Here is a 20,237-nt window from a genome sequence, read left to right on the forward strand (position 1 = left end):
AAAACAATTTGAATCAGATGGGCTGAGTTATTAGAAACCTTGCCATATGAGATTTTCTACAAAAAACATGAATCATTGAGTTGCAATTTGTTAAACTGTACTCAATGAGTTGCAATGTCATCACTTTATAATCATCCGGTATTAGGGAAAAAGTCTTCCTCTATGAATCATTAGAATGATTTGCTTAGCAGATTTTTGGGTAGCCTACTGATACAAGGTTATCCTGGTTTTCCACCTGAGAAATTAAGACAAGACTTACAGTTTCAGAGCAGTCCTTGGTCAATTGTGATTGTTCTTAACACATACTTGTCTTGCTTTGGCTCATTAGCAGCAGTACAAAGAACTGCCTGCTCACACCCTTGTTCTCCCATCCCCTTCCCTGTTTATTACCTTAAGACAATCCCAGAGTTAATAAATATTACCTGTGGCAGGCACCATTTGTAAAACTACAATCCACTCTGCTACAGGCCCCATGAAGGCTCAGTGTCTCTCCAGTAAGTGTTTTACAACTGTAAATGCCTATTTATGTTGAATTGTATTAGACATTTTACAACTGTATATGTTTATGTTGAATTTCAAGCCTGTACTCCAATCTGCTTACTTACACTATCAGACTATTTACCCCACTCATAGGACCAAAAACTGGGACTGGGTTACCCCCGCTTCCCTCCCTGCCCCCTTATCCCACCCGCCCCCACTGTGTCTACATTTATAGCCACTAGGCCACAACCCTACTTCCTCTCCAACCTACACAACTTCCTCTCCAATTTCCTCCCCCCCACCACTTTACTATTTAACTACTACTATTCCTCTGAAGCACATTGACCCCACCCATTGATGACATATAACATGTCTATAAATAATTATAAGCTCCTTCCTCTTATCTTACCACTCTTAATTCTGCCATACTTTCTTACTAGCTATGAAAATCTCACATTTGTAGGTTTCTCTTATCCAAAATGCCAAACCAAGAACCCCCTACCTCCACTGACTGCGGAACTTGCCCACTACTACACTACCCCAAAAATTATAAATTTCAACCACTTGCTTCTAAAAAAACCACTCCAATCAACACCAAAATCCAAATATGAACTAAAACTACTATTATAAGTTATTAGACTACTAGCGTATCTAAGGAAAAACATAACCAAAGATGGGGACATCCATCCTAATCCAGGCCCAACCTTAACTCAAAATCCTACCAGCCCACCACTCTCCCACCGACTGGTCAACTCCCTCCTAATATGCCACTTAAACATTAGAAGCCTAAACAATAAGATACATAGCCTGCATGCTGTACTAGCCACATACCTCCCCAACATAATGTGTCTATCTGAAACATGGCTCCAGCCATCAACCAAAGACAATGAGATCCTGCCTCCTGGTTACAATATACTTAGGGCAGATAGAGTAAAGAAAAGAGGAGGTGGAATAGCCGTCTTATATAATAGCACACTTAACATCATAACTAACCCTATACAACCACCCCAGGTCTCTAACGCTGAAATACTAGCTCTAAAAATTCTACTAAATAATCATAATTGTCACCTATATTCCCCCTGGGAACAATGTAGAAACACTAGAGGTCATTCTACATTGGATAGCCAACAACTACCCTCAAGAAACTATTGTCCTGGGCGATGTTAATATTGACTGGAACCAATGCACAGCACAGTCCAACCCCATCCCTGTTAACCTACATGGATTCTCTCAGATAATATCATCTACCACACGTACAGGTAACAATAACCAAAAAGAGAGTATACTAGACTGGATACTCACCAACAGTCATCCCCAGAACTATATGTCTGGAACTCTCCCTAATGATCTTAGTGATCACCTGCTCACATACATCATGAAAGACAAAATTAATTGTACAAGCTTACCTATTTATAGGGCTATCAGATCCAAGAAAAACTTTGACCCGACTAAATTTCAACTTGAACTCAAATCATGTAACTGGACAAAACTAAAGTTCCTTCCCCTTGATGAGGCAGTGTCATCATTTAACAATTCATTCCTTACTATACTTGAATCACATGCCCCTAAACACTCAATAAGAATTAAAGCTCAACTAGCACCCTGGCTAACAACAGACACCAAAACCAAAATAACAACTAGAGACAAAGCGTGGGATAAATGGCGCACTACCAAACTACCCCTAGATCGTATGAAATTCCAACAACTTAGAAATGAGACTAAAAAAGCCATCATACTAGATAAGAAAAATTACTTCTACAATCTGCAATATAAACATCAGAATAACCCTCAAAAGTACTGGGCAGGCATAAATAAACTTCTCCAACCAGGCAAATCCACTACTCCGACCCCAGGAACATTATCTGACAAGAGCCAAGAAGATATAGCCAATTCATTCAATACTTTCTTCACAGAAACCATTCAGTCATTAGCTAACCAACTTTCTCCTCCCCACACTTCTATAAACACTATACCCGACTCACCACTCTCTTTTAATTTCCAGCCAGTGTCCACATCCTTTATCAGATCCCTTTTGAAAAAACTGAAGCCAACCACCCTTTCAGCCGATCTTCTGCCGGCTGAATACCTGCAAATTGCTGCAGATGTCGTAGCCTACCCTATCTCAATCCTAATTAACAGAACCATAACCGAGGCCTCAATCCCCTCAATTTGGAAAATATCCTATGTTATTCCACTCCACAAAGGAGGTTCATCCACAGAACTTTCCAACTATAGACCTATAGCCATACTATCACCACTTGCCAAAATTATAGAAAAGTGCATGCACAACCAACTAATGCTCTATCTAACCCAAAATAAAGTACTCACAGACTCTCAACATGGATTCAGACCCCATCATAGTACAACCACTGCCCTCCTCTCTTTTACTGAAAACATTAATCTTAACCAGAATAATAAAAAAATATCCTCCGCTCTCTTCCTGGACCTATCGAAAGCCTTCGATATGGTAAACCATCAGTTACTTCTATATACTTTAAAACCCTGTATCTAGATACTCCAGCCCTTGACTGGTTTCAAGCTTACCTCACTGGGAGACAACAAGCAGTAATGTGGCAAAACAAGCTCTCCTGCCTACTACCAAATACCATAGGAGTTCCTCAAGGTTCCATATTAGGACCTCTCCTCTTTTCAGTCTTCATAAACGACATCCAAACAGTCATCCCTGAAGCCACCTGCATTCAATATGCAGATGACTCGACTATAATATGTTCCAATGCCTCTCTTGCAAATCTACTAACTACCACCCAACATAGCTTCACCAAAGTCGAAAACTGGCTTGCCAACCATCTCCTGATCTTAAATCCAAACAAAACCAAGTTACTTCTCTTCTACCCAACCAATAGATCTCCGACTGAAAACTTCACTATAAAATCCAATAATGGGACCATCATCTCCCCAGACACCTATACAAAGCTATTAGGAGTAAACATTGACAATAAACTCAGATTTGATATACATATCAACCAAGCCATTAAGTCAGTCAACAAGAAACTTGGGACCCTATATAGAATTAAAGCCTTCCTTACCCGAATGCCAGGGCAGCCACAGCCCATTCACACCTTCTCTCTACCCTACTATATGCCTCTCCTGTCCTCACTCACCTTAACAAATCTGATCTGGCCAAGCTTTCATCCTGCTATAATCACATTGCCAGGTTCGTTACAGGCCTACCCTACAGAACACACCACTGTACTAACCTGAAAAAGCTTGGATGGATAGAATTCCCACACCTTCTTCACCAGTCCCAACTCATAGAGGCCTTCAAAATTCTTAAACAACCTGAGAATACCCCAGCACTAAAAAACTTAATGACTCCCTACTCCAATCTAAGCTGCCTTCACTCAGCAAACAGACTCCTTGTCCAAACAACTAAATCTCTCAACCTAGGTGGTGACGCTATTTGCCAACACCACTGGTAAAATATGGAACTCTCTCCCAAATAACATCACGCTTGCAACTTCTCTAAGTCAATTCAAAAATAGTCTAAAACTCCACTTCAAGTCACACTGGCTATGTCCTTGCTCAAACCCAGACTAGCTCTGTGCCATTAACTAAAACATAAACAACTAGCTAAGATGATAAGTACTTTGTATACTGTGATAAAGAAATATGTATCCTGTCTAACTCTATGTCATTATACTGCCTACCGTCCTTGCTAATATGTTATTAATGTTACATTTGTAGTAATCTCAGAAATAGTAATGGCAGTCTTGTACTTGTATGTAAATAGCCTATGTTTTTGTTAAGTTCTTTCAGCTCATTTACTGTACCTAATTATCAATGTAACTCTGTTGGAGCTTTTCTCCCCAGGCCTCCGCTGAAAAAAGGATATGTATCCAGTCGGACCATCCCGGTTAACAAATGTAAAATAAAATAAAATAAAAATAAATTTTTTCCATTGATATAGTTTAGTAGCTTGAACAAAACTGCATGAGCTGCAGCCACCCCTTTAAGCATGAAGAGCATATTCTACCCAACAAAAACTTAACTTTTTGAAATTATTTTTTGATGCCTGGTACTTCTCTGAACTTAACCCCATGAGCTTAGGAACACTTCAAACACTGTGAAGACGAGGAGGAGAAGTGGAATGTCAGAGCAGACCATGACACAGGAGCATCACATATGTTGTTCTATGTTACTGAACTTTTATGTTAGGAGCTATCCCTCAAGCAAATTCACACTGAAATGTGAGGCTGGATGGAGAATGGTACATGGCTTTTGAACATGTCTGCCCTGGACTCTTAGGTAGCCCCTCTTTCTTGGTCAGCTTTCATGGCCAGTCCAGTAGTTGCTCCAACCCCCCTTTTTTAATTTCTCCAAGTCTTTTGGGTTTCTAATACTAAGACAGGAGTAGATCCCATTCCTAAGTCAAAGTATAATTAAAGTCCATGAAACTGATGTTAGCCAGAAGTGTTCTTCACAGCACCCACAATGTACCCAGGACTGACTCCTTCTGCAATTCATACATAGTTCCATGTATCTGTAAGATATGTAGGTACAATTGTAAATTCCTTTTTATAAGACCTGTTGCTCCTACTCCTATTGAAACTCGCTGGGTAATCTTCTTCCTCATTGCCCTCATCTCTACCTGTAAATCATGTTAGATACATAGGATGGTGCAGTGCTGCAGCGGTAGTGTTGTTGCCTCTCAGCATGAGGTTCTTCGGTTCGATTCTTGACTGGAGTGCCTTCTGTATTGAGTCTGCATGTCCTCCCTGCATTCGTGTGGGTTTTCTCTGAGTACTCCAGTTTCCTCCTATGTTAAAAAGACCTGCATCTGGAGTGTTTCTCCCTGGGCCTCAACTGAAAATTGGCTTCATTCCAAGTTGGACTTTCCTGGTAAACAAATGTTAAATAAGTTTTATGATTTTGTGCCAACACCCAGTATAGACACATCTGTACTCCCTGCTGCTCTGTTAATCTCCTTGGTTATAAACCAATCCTCTGCCAAGTGGACTGTAATGAGGGCTTTATCCCTTTACATCACTGGGGCTGCAGTTTCATTGAGAACATTTATAGGTAATTGATGCACCCCATTTACTTTAATCAAATGGTGAATATATTTACTGGCTAACAGATTTCAGTGGTCTGCTCCTAGTCTTCACAGCATGTTTGCAGAGTAGAAGCATTACACTCTATGTCCGACTTCTGTTTATTAGTATTGTAACTCTTAGAACTATGAATACAACCATCTGTTTAATAATGGCCAGATAAATGTTATCATTACAGACAGAGAGCCATGGACCTTCACTTTCACAATGTCCAGAATGCAATTTGTGCAAACGTGAACTGTGTACAAGTGATGATGTTGTAGAAAGTTGTATGGGCATATTCATGACTAACCAAAAAATAGTTGCTGCAAAATAATATCAGAATTTCTAAGCTATCAAGAAATGCTATTTGAAGGCCATTCGGTAAAGCTATAGCTAGGTTTTCTGGTGTTCTGTGCAGCTTTAAGATTTAGCATTCATCCCAATCATATGTTATAAACCAAATAAAAGGTCCACTTCCTCAGAAATGAGGACAAAGAAAAGTTGTTTGTAGACTATAGCATGCTCCATGCTACAAATGTAGCAAGTGACTTGCCATAGTTTAAACACCACACGCAAAGTGCCAAGTCCTGACAGACATGCAGTGTCGGCATTCAGTTTTGAATGTTGGTGCTGCATCTGACACCTTGCATCTGGGGTGACTGCCCACTTTGACCTCCCTTAGTTACACCTCTCCTATTGGGTCCTCCCTTGAAATAATTCTTTATACAGTTAAGTCACATGTGGTTTTTCAGTACTCTGATATGTTTATTAAGTTATTTTGCACAGTCTACCTTCATATCATGTAACAAATTAATGTGTCATCTTGAGAGTGCAATATCAAATGCTCATACTACATGAGGACCACAATGTCTAACTAGCATAGCCTACAAACAAATAAGGACATGGAGTGAAATATGCCTGTGACTGTGGTATCTCAGGGCATTCCTTCTACTCCATAGTACAGTTGTTCTAAAGTTAACATATATGAGTAATGGAGATGTGGGGGATGCAGCCCCCATATCAGTGGGTGAGAGGGATCATATTAAAGCATGTGTGCAAGCATCAAAAATCACTATTGTTTATGCAAACATGGCTTCTTTGATTTACTTCTGGAAGGTGCTGTACAGGACATTAGCAGCATATTTCAAAGGACATCATAAAAAACAGGAACCATGATATTCACTATTCAGTGTGATGGTCAACGGTTAATTCGGAACTCGTGTTTGTAGCCTTAGATTTTGTGGTCTAGCAATTTAATATTAGATTAATTGTAGATAGATAACGTGAAGGTAAACAATTTTGAAGAGTATTGTAGCAGTTTGGCTTATTTGAATTTAGTACTTGTTTTGCAGGACCTAATAGCTGTTTACATATGCTTGCCTCCTTCTTGTGTTTAACTCCTTCCATTCTTCTTCTTGCTGCACTATAAAGTCAGTGACATTGTTGATAAGCTCAGTTTAGTCTTCTTTTGTTAATCGGAATTTGCCTTGTCTGTGTTGACTGCTTTAGAATACTTATTAAACTATTGCTGACTTAATGTAAGACAGTCTTTAAGTCTGGGATATATGTGAGTAGAACCAAAGACCAAATCTGCTGTAAACTGATAGTATATGACTTTATATATGTTTGTCACATGATCGACTGGCTGCAATCATGTGATTGTCTGACTCCTATTTAAATTTGATTGTTCCATTTAATGTTTATTAGTATTGAAGAAGGGTAGTAGCCCAAAAGCTTTGCTATATTATAAAGTTTTTTCTCAACGGTTTGTGTTTTTATTGAACTTCTATCAGTTTACAGCATATTTGGTCTTTGGTTCTAATTTGTTCATTCCTTGCTGTTTCGTTGGGAACTATTTGAGCATCTTTGCAGCCAGTATACCTACATTCATGGAAACCACAAATTCACTCAAGTCCTTTCTAGCGAAGGAGACAAATCCTTTATTAAGCTTGGTCTCTATACCTTTAATGGACACTGATAATGTTGGTCCTGTATTATCTGAGAGCACTGTGGACTTTAACAAAAAAATGGAACTTTTAGAGAGAAAAGTGGGTGTTTATAAATGCCTACAATGGCAGCGTTTCAGTTTTCTGGCGTATTTGGATAGAGGCATTGTACCACGAGGCATGAGAATTTTGAAAATGCCATTGTATGGAAATGCATATCCAGATTTATTGAAATGCTGGCAACAACTTAACCTCAAACTAAGTTTGGACTACATGTCTTTAATGAATGACTATTTCTCTAAAAATGAAAATGACTTGAAAGATGAAATCATTAATACGGAAAATGAGGTGATGGCAATGTCCTGTTTTCCTAATATGCTTAATGTGTATCAGCAAATGCTTGATAGGCTGCAAGGCTTGGATGATCATCTTGAAGCAACAAAGAAACATAAACTTATGAGATATATGGCTGATTTTCAAAAGGGCCATATATTCTCTTGGCCTAAAAATGATTCTTTCAATAGTAATAAGAAAATTTATGCTCAACAAGTCTGTATGAATAATTCGGATGACTTTCCTGAGCTCAGAGCGGTTCCTTTAATTTCTCATGAATCAACATCTACCAGCGTATTAGGTCATCTGCCTAAGACCACACCCACCCCGACCACGTTACAAGCAGTGGAGGTGAATGATAGTGCACATGTCAACGGTGAAGTAGTACGAAATGAAAACGAAAATGGAAAAGGAAACAAAAAAAGTCACCAGTTGGTTTTACACCTCTCCCAGAAGCATTTTCAGCTGGACCAGCCAGAGAAGGTCCAAGAGCGGTGTACATCGAAGGGCAGGTCTCTAACGAGGCAAACTATGAATGCAATCAAACGGAAGAACGACAGTCCTATGGGACAAGGGAAAATGAGCCGTCGATAATTAAAGGTACTTTAAACTTGTCTAGGTTTGTTCTGAAAGCTCCACATTTCTCTTTACTTCAAAAGGGGCTTAGTTTTATACCTACGACTAGTGATGACCTCGTCGCTGCTTTAACTGATTTGAAACAGTTCATGAGAAATGTGAACTTAAAAATATTATTTAAAGAATCTGTATCTAATCAATCTGTTCGTAAAAGACGTAGTACATTTATACCTCTTAGTATTCCTGTTCTTACTGCATATCATGACTTATGTGAAATTGAATTAAGGAAGTTATATTCTGATAGTACAAAGATGAAGTGCTATAACTTAAGTTATGATGAATTTTTAGCATTGAAAGCTTTGGAAACTGATAATAATATTGTTATTAAACAGGCAGGCAAAGGGGGTGTAGTGGTAATCATGGATCGTGACAAATATATACTATCCATGACTAAACTCCTTCAGGAAGAAAATGCGTTTAAATGCATCACTTCTAATGAGGTTAAGAAATGTATTAGTGTAGTGAATATGATGATCTATGACTTACAAATTAGTGATGATATTGATTTGGATTTATTCCATTTTTTTACTGTATCGTGCCCAGTTATCCCACAGCTACCAAAGATACATAAATCATTATATAATCTCCCTATGAGACCGACAGTGTCTGGCAATGGCTAGATAACAGAGCCTATTTCTATTTATTTGCAAAAACAGCTGCATCCTTTCTTATTACTTTGCAATAATGCCTTAAAAGATACTACAGATTTTGTCATCAAGTTAAGAGATTGGTTTAAAAGCTGACACACTACGGGAATGCGGAAGGGGGATTTTCTTTTTGTAACCCTAGATATTTCACCCTTATTTACAGTTATACCTAATGATTATGGTATTGAACCTATCAGAGAGTTCTTGACATCACAGGCTTCTTTATCAACGAGACACGTGGAGAACATTTGTTCTTTATTGGATATAGCTTTAACTAATAATATATTTTTGTTTGATAAGCAGTTCTACCTGCAGCTTACTGGTGTAGCTATGGGCACATCAGTAGCTAATACATATGCCAATTTAGTATTACATCAATGGGAAACAACATATGTTTGCAGTAGTTTCAATTCTTTAAATAATAATGTGTGTTTTTATCAACACTTTGTCGATGATTGCTTTTTGATTTTGAAACGGACTTCTACTGAATTATTTGATTATATTAACTATTTAAATACTGCAACTTCCTTTCTGAAATGCAAAATGGAGTTCTCAGATAGTTTTGTGACATTCTTAGATTTGAAGGTTGAATTGAAAGAAGGATTGTTACATACTAGCATTTACAAAACAGAGGTACCTGCTGGTAGATATATACAAAGGAACAGTATGCATGCTTCACACGTTTTTAAAGGAATAGTAACAGCACAATTCAGTAGGGCTAGTAGGATTAATACTGATGATTCACTTTTTCTATCACAGCCTGATGGAATGATGAGTGAATTATTGAGTAGTGGCTATAACTCTAACCTATTGTTGGATCTGAAAGTCAATACTATAAAAGATAGACGGACAATATTTAGACCCATTTTTTTATTATTGGATGAACCTGTTCCAGCGTTATGTAAAGATGGAGTAGATGCAACTAAGATTAGGTATGTTACTACATATAATACCAGGACACAGTCAGTTGAACATGTTATAAAAAAGAATTGGGTTGTTTTGATGGCATCAGCAGAGATAAGGAATGTTTCAGACGCTAGACCTTATTTTTCATACAGAAATATGAGAACTTTGAAAAGTAAATTGTGTTATAAGGATTTTAGAGGTAGTTGTAATTGTCATACTACATCTAGACACAGTACTTATAGTTGTATGAGTTGCACATGCTGTATAGATATCCTGGGTAATACTAGTGACACTTTTACTCATCCGACTACTGGAAGAGTTTATAAATTTAATTTAACAGCTACCTGTGCTAGTATAAATGTGGTTTATTTGGCTACCTGCAATTCTTGCCCTCTTTTTATGTGGGGAAAGCCATGAGAAAAATGAAACAACATATCACTGAACACAAATCCAAAATTAGAAGGAACAATGAAAAGAATGCTTTATATAAACATATCAATGCTTACGGTTTTAATCATAGGTTTAGATTTAGGGTGATTGATATGTTATATGTATCTATCAGGGGTGGGGACAGTAATAATCTCTTAGAGATTAAAGAATATGAATGGATTTTAAGATTAGCCGCAGACCACTTTCCTGGTCTGAACACTGCTGTCACCCTGAAACCTGTTTTAGTTAAGTTGCAACAGACTAAGTTATGTTGTTAGATTTATTTTGTTTTTTAATAGTTTTATGTGTGTATACAGGTCTGTTGTGATTTATGTTTATATGTATATATACATATTAATCTTGTACTTGATTTTTTAAATGTTTTTTTTTATATATGTTTGTCACATGATTGGCTGCAGTCATGTGATTGTCTGACTCCTATTTAAATTTGATTATTCCATTTAATGTTTGTTAGTATTGAAGAAGGGTAATAGCCCGAAAGCTTTGCTATTTTATAATTTTTTTTTCTCAACGGTTTGTGTTTTTATTGAACATATGTGAGAGTAGAGACATGTCTACTGAACTGGATTCTGTACTAGTTTGAGTATTGGGTGATTTCTGATGCTTATTACCATATTGTATGCATTAAGGCTTTCAATTTTATGGATGGTGAAATTTGGAAAGGTGATTTGCTAAAATACCTGATGCCACAAAAGAAAACAGACTCTTGTTAAAATCCAGTCAAGTGTATTCCTTGTTAAGTTTATTTACCTCTCCTATTCATTTTGGATCTTTGATAAATTGGTTATACCATGACCTGAATGTATTTATTTATTATTGTATATATTGTATGAGATATTAAAAATAACTTAGCAGCAGTTACACACTTGAGCTGTGCTCTTTCTAGAGCATAGAAAAGTGTATTTGGATACAAAGAGTAGCCTTTTACTGGTTACAGATATATGCAGTCCAGGCTCTTTATTACATGCTCACCTAGGGTTAAATGAAAGCTCAGCTTCTATACCTGAAACTGTAGGAGGTCATTGTAACTCTGATTATGTGGTATTTTGTATGACTGTTATGAGACCACATAATCTTTTAATCATTGTGTTCTCCCTGTGTGTGTTGCAGGACAATGAGCTCTGGGTCCTGGATATAAACATTCCACCATGTCTTAGCTACTGCTACAATATGAGATGTAGCTGTGGAGATCCATGTATATGAAATATGAATTTTGATACACAGGTGACGCAATTTTTAGTGACCGTTTAAAGACATCTATGGAATTTATTTTGTAGTTATTTTGTCCTTGGTATTTAGATTGCTTTCTAAGGTTCAAGAGAATAGCAGGATTCGTTCTGAAGTGCAAAGTCTGAAACAATATCAAAAACATAAAAACCCTAACACCCTCCAAGAGTATAAGCAACTGCAAAACTCTGCAAAAAAAACTAATAATTAAAGACCGCAAAGCCCACTACTCCAACCTCCAGTCCTTGCACTCAACAAATCCCAAAATATTCTGGGACTCCATCTCATCCATGCTGCATCCTGGCACCAGAGAAAACCCCTGCCCAGACCCCAACCTCTCCAACCTTGAAACAATCAACCAGTTCAACCCTTTCTTCATAGACTGCATAACTAAACTATCAGCCTCCTTCCCACCTCCCTCCTCCACCACAACCCTCTCCTGCCCCAACCACCACCCCAATCATCAATCTTCCTCCACATCCTTCTGCCTCAAGCCCATCCCCACAAGCACTATATAAAGACTTCGCTCAAACTCAAACCCTGTCGTAATGCACCTGACAACCTTCCACCCACCTTCCTCAAACAATCTGCAGACAGCATTGCCTATCCCATTTCTATTCTTATAAATAGCCCCATACAAGAATCATACGCCCCTTCTATCTGACACCATGCTTACATCACCTCCCTCTACAAAGATGGTAAAAATACTGATACCACCAACTTCAGGCCTATTGCCATCCTTTCCCTTTTTTCTAAAATACTAGAGAAAAGAATACAAGCAGAACTCATGGCACACCTAACACCAAACAATCTCCTCTTCCCTACCCAACATGGCTTCCACCCTGGCCACAACACCATAACTGCCCTTCTTTCCTTTTTTGAAACCATAAACCTTGAACGCAACTCAGGCAAGTTCGTATCCACACAGGCCTTTGACACCATCTCACAAACCCTACTTATATCCCAACTCTCCACCCAACTCCTCTCTCCCACCACCATTGCAAGGTTTTCCAGCTACTTGTCCAATCGGCAACAAGTTGTCCAATGGAAAACATCAACCTCCCCCTTCCTTCCCACACCCACAGATGTCCCACAAGGTTCTGTTCTTGGCCCTCTTCTCTTCAACCTATTCATTAACAACTTTCACCAACCCATACCAGACTCATCTATCATCCAATATGCAGATTAATCAACAATCATCTGCTCAGCCTTCTCCCCCTCTGAGCTCCTAGCAAAAACCCAACTAGCCTTCTCCAAAACATAAACCTGGATGCAGTCTAACCACCTGGCACTAAATGCAAATAAAACCAAACTAATGTGTTTTTTTCCCTACCAAAAACTCCAGTGACAAATCCACATTCACCATACAGAGCCAAAACAACACCCTCCTTCAAATTATTCCCAACACCAAGTTCTTGGCATCATTAAATGACGAAGAACTAAAATCTGACACCCACATCCACTCCACAATCAAGAAAACCCACCAAAGGTTAGGTGTCCTCTACAGGCACAACCGATTCCTAAGCCACTCTACTCATCAAACTCTAGCAATCCACATTACTACTCCCCCCCCTGCCTTATGTATGGTACCTCTATTTTCACCAATCTCATCTTGTCCTTCGGTCCAAACTTGAATCCTGCTATCACAAGATCTCCAAATTTGCCACCAATTCAAAAAACTCCTCCCACCACTGCCACTCCCCCCTCACCCTCAACTGGCTTGAACTACCCAACTACCTCATTTACCTACAACTCACCATTGCCCACAAGCACATCTTTAAACCTGCCAACTGCCCAGCTCTCGCTACTTCCTTAAAACATTACATTCCCAACCGTTCACTCAGATCCAAAAACCAAAATCTCCTTCAGGTCCACAAACCTGCATGACCTCCTGGCCATCTACTGTTATCTCATTCCTTAGCTAAACCATGGAACTCTCTCCCCACACACCTATATTCCCCAAACACCTATGCAACCTATCTGTACACACTTAGCAGAGTGGAGGAGGGGCGTTGACTACATCTCTGATCTGAGATATATAAGTATCCTGTTTTTTAGCTTATTTATACTGACTATTGTTTCTAGCAATTTATATATAGCACTTTTTATTGCCTGCTGCATAGTTTTTATTGCATTTTATTGCTATTAACTAATCTGCATGGGTAACTGATTTGTTTGCAGTTAAAAGCATTCAGTAGAGTCTCTTTGCTCCTTTATCTGTTTAAAAAATTTCATTATGTGGCTTTCTGTAGTGTTTAATGTCTAAAGAGTGTAGGCTAATAGCTTTAGTACTGGTCCCCACTCTCCTTCCCTGTTAGTGTCTTGTTGTTATACTTGGTGGCTTTACAGTTGCCCACCCTTATTGTAAATTTGATCTGGGGCACTCCTCCCAGTCTAGTGCCATTAGCTCATTCTACCTAATACAGAGAGAACATCTGAGAAGGCCTTCTGTTCCTCCTTTCTCCCTTTCAAAAAAAAAATGCCTGAATCTCCTTGTGTTCTGACTGTGCTTCTCAAACATTTTGGAAATATAGAGTACATTTTAGAGCATGCATTAAAACTGTATTTGCCTTAATATTGCAACAACTCAAGTGCTCTAGGTTGCACTGCATCTGAATTGTTTGTGTGCTTTAGCTGTTTTTCTGTCTTATATAGACCTCTCTGTATATGTAGACTAGCTACATATTCTGTTGTATTACTGCCTCTTAAATCATTTTTCAGTTGTGCACTTGCCTTGCTTCATTTAAAAAGTTTTAAATTGCTAATTTTGTAGAGTTTTAATTGCATTTACTATTAAGGACTACACACTCAAGTGGGTTAGCCTTTTCTGTGTTTATTTAGTGTATTATTGCATTGTTTAGCCTGTTTTAACAAAAAAAATACTATCTTGTTTGCTCGTTTCCCGCCTTTCCTAGCGAGTCCAGATCCCAGGCTTTGCTTGTCTCAGGACTTTATTTTCTGTGTTCAGAGCTATCCAGACCTTGCTGTGGTAGATGGAAGTCCTACTGCTTACCAGTGGGAGTAGTGAGCATTGTACTGCCTATCTAACACTAGAGGAGTGGTTTCCACCTCTGAAATTACAATTGTATTAACCTTTTTGGGCTGATTTCTATCCCTTTCAACTTTCTGGCTTAAAAACACGTGTGTTTGCACATTTTTTGCATCGAGCGGCATTGCGAAGCTGCAGTTAAACTATTCCAGGAGCCAGAAAGTCTGCTCTTCAAATTTTTCCTTAGAACTATCTGGTTTCTCAGTAGTAGCACTAAAATCTGATCCCCTGTGACTATCACTTGTTCTAGAACCTGCTGGAAAGCACTAGGAAGCCTGAAACTGATACAAGCACTCAAGGCTCTTTGTCAATAAGGAGAAATTAATCATAGGCACTAAACAGCCTATAATTGCAAAGCACCTTGCAAGGTAAGGGAAAACAGCTCTTATACTTTACAAAAAAAGCACCTAAACAGGCATGTCCAAGGGTCAGCTTCCAGTGATTTCTCCTGTCCACCTGGTGAATCTGGGCATACAAGGGCAATGCGGCATCAGCCTCATGTACACAGACAACCCTCTCCTCCTATCACCCAACATTACAACCTGCGAGAGATGCACTTACATAGCCAAACTGGAAGCAAAGCTCTCGCCAGCCAAGATTGTGCTAGACAGTCAAGAGGAAAAGGTTAACACCTGCACTACACCTCAAGCAACTCATAGCCCTTCAAAACGCACACCATCAACACCCACACATAGCAACACTAAACCCACATATGCAGATGCCCTTAACATTAACCTGCAAAAGCAACAAGGACCTCCGAAGCTGAAACGCAAACAAACACCAGTAACAACCAATGTGACACATAGCTCACAACACCAGTGTGCCACCCAACAACAGCCCCTAAGGCAAGACAATGTACCCAACACTTTAGTCATAAGTGACTCTATAGATAGGCACACTGATGTCTCACTCACCAGGCTGAACAAGGAGAAAATTACAGTCAGCTGCCTGTCAGGTGCCAGGATCCGCCACATAACACATGCACTCAAGTCACTCCACAACAAGTACAAATACGACTCTGTCATTGTTCATGCTGGAGTGAATGACTTGAGACATACCTCCCTGGACTACATGAAAAGAGACATGGAAGAGCTCTTAGATCATGTGGAACAGGCAGGTATGACCCTAGCCCTGAGTAGCATCCTGCCTTCGCCGAGAATGATACTGCAGTGTAAGGACAAAATGATTGACTTCAACAATTGGCTAAGCTTCTGGTGTCATTCAAAGGGGAACCAGTATCTGTTTGCCTGGGAAGACATGATCGACAAACCACAATGCTTTGCCAGAGATGGTCTGCATCTGTCACCCCTGGGATTCGGGTTACTGGCTAAAGCTCTTGCCACCTCTATAGTGCCTTTTTTAGGCAAGGTTCAAATGACAAAACCACCACGGTAACAGATACAAGCATGCAAAATCTGAAGGTAATGCTACTCAATGCTAGAAGTCTAAACCTCAAAATGCACTCTCTCGAGGCACTCCTAAAAATGGAGAACATCGGTATCTGTGCAGTAACTGTGACTTGGTTCAAGGCTCCAGAGAGCACCCCTGCAATACCAGGCTACAACTCTTACCACACTTTTTGGCCACAAAACCAAGACCGAAACACTAAAGGTGGAGGAGTGTCCATATTCACCAAGGATATTCACACCTCCAGGCTAGTTGCCCAACACAATGCATCTGAAATTCTCCAGGTGCAACTAACACTAGGTAAGAATGCAATCCAAATTGTAGCTTGCTACAGATCCCCCACCATGCCCCAAGATTCTCATTACACCTTTCTAAACATACTGGAAAATCTTAAGATACAACCAAACACCCTAATACTGGGTGATTTCAACTACCCTGCCATTAACTGAGAAAACTACTCAGGTACCAACTCCTTTTCCCAATGGTTTTTGGAATTCATAAATTCCAATGCCCTAGATCAACTAATCCATTGTACCACCAGGGTCTCCAATATCCTAGACCTGGTCATTACCAACATGGGGTATAGGTGCTCCACACCAGTGGTCACCCCCTCACTGGTTAGGTCTGACCATAAGCAAATCACCCTTGACATCCACATCCCACCCCCACCAAAACTTCTCCAAAGTCAACTTCATGCTACTGAAGTCAGAAGTGACAAACTTTATGACACCCATGCAGATGGGATCTGAAAGTTCGACTGCAGAATCCTACACTAAGGCACTGTACGAGCACATCCAATCATGCATGCATCGTGCCATCCCAAATAGAACCAAGATGCTCTCCTCCAAAAAAAAGGAAGACAATCTGGTAGTCCCCTGCTATAAACAAACTATACAACAGAAGGAAGAAACTGTTGCAGAAAAGAGGAAAATCCCAGGATGCAAAAAACTCCCTCACCAGCCTCAGTAAGAAGCTGAGATCCCTCATAAAATCTTCAAAAGCTAGTTACAAACATAAAATTGCCAAAGATTCCAAAGACAACCACAAGGCATTCTATAGTTATGTCAAGAATCTAAATGGCAATGCTCAGATCTGCTCTGAGCTTCAACATAATGGCATTAAATATACTGATCCCAAGGATATTGCCAATATCCTGGCAGATCGATTTAGTGCCAACTTCTCCTCCCTCTCACTCCTTAAAGGACCCATCTCAATACCAAAAAATTGCCAAAGTCTGGTAATCATGGCCACACAGGTAAAAACTGCACTCTCCAAAGCTACGAATACAGCATCCATGGGACCAGATGATATCCCAGGCTGTGTACTACATGAACTACAAAATGAACTGGCACCTCACCTAAATGTCATGTTTAATCATAGCCTCAACTCAGGTTCCATGCCCACTGAGTGGCGCACAGCTACAGTTATCCCACTCCACAGGGGGGGATCCACCTTGGATCCCAGGAACTACCGTCCCATCAATCTGATGAGCCTGATCTGCAAGGGCATGGAACGCATTATCATGGAACTTATAAACAAAGACATTGGCAGTCTTCAAACACTGGACCCCACCCAGTTTGGGTTTGTGAAGAGCCGCAACCAAGTCAAAAAGAGATGAAAGCGAACCAAAAAACCACAAATAAACTGCCAAAAGTTTGCTGGAAACTCCAAATTATTTGGAGTTTCCAGCGAACTTTTGGCAGTTTATTTGTGAAGAGCCGATTATGTCTCCTGAACCTGATTGACTTCTTCGAATCAGTCTCCAATGTTGTGGACAAGGGTAAGGCTGTCCACACAGCCTATCTGGACCTTGGCAAGGCCTTCAACACCATCCCCCACTCTGGAATCATAGACAAACTTACTAAGCTGGGGATAAATCCCTATGTCACTCGATGGGTTGCGAACTGGCTTACTGACTGAACCAGACTGCAAAAGTAGCCGACTCCAAATATAGCTCCAGACAAGTGGAGTACCTCAGGGTTCAGTCCTGGGACCACTCTTGTTTGGCATCTACTTCTCTGAAGTACAGGCCAACACTAAAGGACTCTGGCTAAAAAAGTTTGCAGATGACTGCAAACTGGGAGCCATTATTGAATCCCCAAATGATATGGATATTCTACAAAAGGACATTACAGAAACATATACCTGGTGCTAGAGCCATGGGCTCAAGCTTAATGCCAAGAAATGTATAGTTATCCCCTTTGGAAAAAACATGTACCCATGAATTACCACATAGGTGGCAGTACATTAAACATTGAAAGTGTGATGAGAGACTTGGGGATACAGGTGGACAGTGGTCTCACTTTTGATAACCACATCGCCACAACAGTCAGGAAATCCTTCTATGTGGCACATCTCATCACTAAGGGCTTTTCATTCAGAAAAAAGGAGGTCATTGTCCCACTGTACTCATCCCTCATTAGACCCATTATAGAGTATAATGCCCCGGCTAGTATGTACCTCACAAGACATCTGCAACAGCTGGAAAGGTCACAGAAATACCTCACTAAAAGAATCACAGGCCTAAAGCAGATGCCATATGCTGACCATCTAAAAAAACTCCAGCAATACTCTGTGGCATATCGTCTACTCAGAGGTAATCACTGCTTAACATACAAGGCCATGTCAAACCCTGAGCTGATGGACATGCTCCACTTAAAGAAATCCCAACCCCTCAGAGCCACATGCTCCAGGGATCTAAACCTTGTCATCACATTGAACAAAACATGCTGGAGGGCTAGGTTCCTGACCCAGAGGCTCCCCATACTCTGGAATAGACTGCCCATACATGTCAAGCAGAGTGCCTCCTTGGCCCTCTTCAAAAGGAACATTGATGATTGGATGGGAGATAGGAAATTCACCCCGGGGATCATGTCAGTCACCCTGCTAGACAGGGGTCCAGAGAAGTAAATATTGTGGGAAGAAATATCCAGGGAATTGTTATGGCTAGGCTTGTATAGGCCCTAGGGCCGATAGCCTAGTACCAACCTATGAACCTAACCATACAAATTTCAAATCTCGGCTACCCTCTCATCTTTCTTCCAAATTGGAATGCCCATGCCACGCTCGAATTTAAACCCCTCCAGCTTGCACTGACTCATCCAACTACCTCGATTATTACTCCATCCCACCCAAAACAATCCCTCCCCTACTAAAAGCTAATTTTCTCTCTAATATCTATTGTACTACTGTACTATACTCTCCACTCTCAAATATACTATTACCCTCTCCATCCATAATATTTTGCTAACCTACTAATGGATAGTAGCTATATATTTTGAAATGTTAAACCTACAATTGAGTTTATAACAAAAATATTCACTTTATGTAAATGTTGAATTATCTCTTTTCATTTTTGTATCATAATGACAAGCCAGTTACAAATATCATGGAGCTTATCTGTAAATGTTTAATTAGCTGTATGAACTATGTCCTTTTGTAACATGTGAAATGTTACTTGCAATTATTGTGGAGCTTTTCTCCCCTGGCCTCCAGTGAAAATGGACACTTCTTGGCCCAATGGACTTCCCCGGTTATCAAATTTAAATAAAATAAATAAATAAATAAAATAAAGTGCTTGGATGTGTAAGTGTTGTGAATTTTTTTTTTTTTTTATATATGAGAATGTTAGAAGGACAAATAGTAATTTGACAATGCAGTGAGAGGTAACACTACTACTGACTTGTGTGCTATTCTAAATAGCATATGGACCACGAGTTGTATAATACAGACCAAATAATCTGTCAAAATTACACTAGTGTTTAGTCTTCTTCTTCTTTCAGCTTTTTCCTGGTTAGGGGTTGCCACAGCGGATCACCTGTCCGCTCATGATTGGCAGTTGAGTTTTACAGTGTCGAGTTGCAAGCCCAGTGCCCAACCTTCCATGGAAGGCACACATATGCGCACACTCATGCCTAGGGCCAATTTAGAGTATTCAATCCACCTACAGCATGTCTGTGGGATTTGGGAGGAAACCGGAGCACCCTGAGGAAACCCACGTGACCACAGGGAGGACATGCAGACTCCGCACAGAAGGCACCCCAGCCAAGGATCAAACCAAAGAAACTCTTGCTGTGAGGCAGCAACACACTAGTGTTTGGTA

The sequence above is a fragment of the Protopterus annectens genome, chromosome 4.part0 (genome assembly GCF_019279795.1).
Source record: "Protopterus annectens isolate FY-2018-M chromosome 4.part0, PAN1.0, whole genome shotgun sequence".
In the NCBI taxonomy this organism is placed as follows: domain Eukaryota; kingdom Metazoa; phylum Chordata; order Ceratodontiformes; family Protopteridae; genus Protopterus; species Protopterus annectens.